Here is a 2,500-nt window from a genome sequence, read left to right on the forward strand (position 1 = left end):
AGAAGAAGGGAGGAAGAGAGAAGAGGAGGAGGAGGAGGAGGAGGAGGAGCAGGAGAGAGGAGAGAAGAGGAATGAGGAGGAGGAGGTGGAGGAGGAGGAGGGAGGCAGAGGGAGACATGGAGAGAAGGAAGATATATAGGATGTGTCAGAAGAAGGGAGGAAGAGAAAAGAGGAGGAGGAGGAGGAGGAGAGGGGGAGAGAGGAAGAATGAGGAGGAGGAGGGTGGAGGGGGTGGAGAAACCTTCAAGAGACCTATTGGTCTTTACGAGGCTGTTTTGGTACCTAATCTATTATTAATGTTATTATTATTATTATTATCATTATTATTTTCTTAATCAATTTAGGACTAAATAATTCTAGTCGGGGAATTCTAGCTAAGTTAATGTCGAGACGTTTTTTTGAATATCTCTACCAAGATCTAAGAATATAAGGTCTAACCACTTCCGACCGAATTTCGAGGGAGTTGGCGCAGCGGGCCCGTGAAGGTCACCTGGCTGTTCAAAGTGGGGTTAGCGGGTCCTATAGCTGTCAGTTGAAGTTGGTCCGTCGTTAGAAAATGACGTCGCCTTCGCTCGCACCGCTCCACTCAATTAGTTATATTCTGACAAATATTATATAAAATATATATATAAATATATATAAAATATTATAGTTCCTGTCTATATATATGAATATATATGATATATAATATATATATATATATAATATATAAAATATTATAGTTCCTGTCTTCCTTGGCGTTTCACAGTTTTCTTCAGTGTATCACAAAGAGAAAATGGACGCATCCAAAAGACGTCAGAAGCTGCGCAGAACTGCTCCAGCGGTTAGACCTGTTTACTTAGACCTTGATCTCTACAGTGGAAGAATCGATGATGTTAGATGGTAGACCATTCCATATATTAATAACGTGATCGAAGAAAAAGTATTTTACTAAGTCTGAAATATTTTTCCTACAATCTTGCATCTATTCCTCCTAGTTGCGTTGGAGGTGTTAATCTTAATAGATTAAAAAAAAAAAAATATATATATATATATATATATATATATATATATATATAGAAAAATAAATAAATAAATAAATAAAAACCCATGTTATTAACTCCTTTGACCATTTTGAAGACCACAACTAGATCTCCTTTCAGTCTCCATTTCGAGAGACTAAACAAATTTAGTTCAATAAAGCGCTCTTCGTATGACTTGTTCCGCAACCTATGAATGAGCTTTGTTGCTCTACGCTACACTCTAACTTTATATCCTTCTTGTAATATGGAGACCAGCACTGTACACAGTATTCTAGGTCAGGAGGAGGAGGAAGAGGGGAATGAAGAGGAAGGGGGAAGAGGAGGAGGAGGAGGGAGAAAAGAGGAAGAAGAGGAGGAGAAGGGAGAAAGGGGAAGAAGAGGAGGAAGGAGAAAAGAGAAAGAGGAGGAGAAGGAAGAAAGGGGAAGGAGAGGAGGAGGAGGGAGAAAAGGGGAAGAAGAGGAGGAGGGAGGAGGAAGAGAAATGAAGACCAGAGGAGGAGAGGGAAAAGAGGAAAGGAGGGAGCAAGAAAGGGAAGAGGAGAAATGGGAAAAGAAGGACGAGGAGGAAGGGGATGAGGAAGAGGAGGAGGAGTAGGAGGAGGAGGCAGAGGAAGAGGAGGAGGAGGAGGAGGAGGAGGAAGAGGAGGAAGAGGAGGAGGAGGAGGAGGAGGCAAGATTATGTGTGCCTTGGGTACAGATTGGGTTCAAGGTTGTAGCCATTTTTTTTTTTTCTTAGCTTTTTTTTTGGGGGTGGGGGGGGTGGGGGGTGGGAGTGGTTCCAAAAAGGATACTAAACTTGTATCTCTCTCTCTCTCTCTCTCTCGTTCTCTCTCTCTGTCTCTCTCTCTCTCTCTCTCTCCCTCTCTTTCTCTCTCTCTGTCTGTCTGTCTGTCTCTCTTTTTCTCTCTCTCTCCCACTCTGTCTGTGTGTGTGTGTGTGTGTGTGTGTGTGTGTGTGTGTGTGTGTGTGTGTGTGTGTGTGTGTGTGTGTGTGTGTGCGTATGTGTGTGTGACCTCTCTCTCTATCTCTCTCTCTCTCTCTCTCTCGTTCTCTCACTCTATCTCTCTCTGTCTCGACACCCCTACGTGCCAGAGTCACTTGTATCCTATCCCGTCCCTTTGTTACCCTCCTTTACTACCTTTAAGCCTTCATCTCCTCAGGGCGAAATCGTCTCTAAGGAGAGAAGCGCTGGTTAATGACAATAATTTCCTGAAAATATTCTCGTTCTCTGTTTCTCTCTTTCCTTTTCTGCACCATTCCTTTCTGAATGGAGACAAAGAATAAAAATGTTTATATTTACTTAATTGTAGTTTATAGGGAAGTGGCAATGCTCGTGAGGCCCCGTCTCTTAATCTCCAATTATCATAACTGATGTGTGTATGTGTGTGTGTGTGTCTGATTCACCATGGTGTCTTGGATCACGTGTTGGACTAGTGATCGACAGTTATTTCCCCTTCCAGAAGAGAGCTCAGAGCTCG

The sequence above is a fragment of the Oratosquilla oratoria genome, chromosome 8, assembly GCF_046742065.1.
Source record: "Oratosquilla oratoria isolate Oo_2021 chromosome 8, ASM4674206v1, whole genome shotgun sequence".
In the NCBI taxonomy this organism is placed as follows: Eukaryota; Metazoa; Arthropoda; class Malacostraca; order Stomatopoda; family Squillidae; genus Oratosquilla; species Oratosquilla oratoria.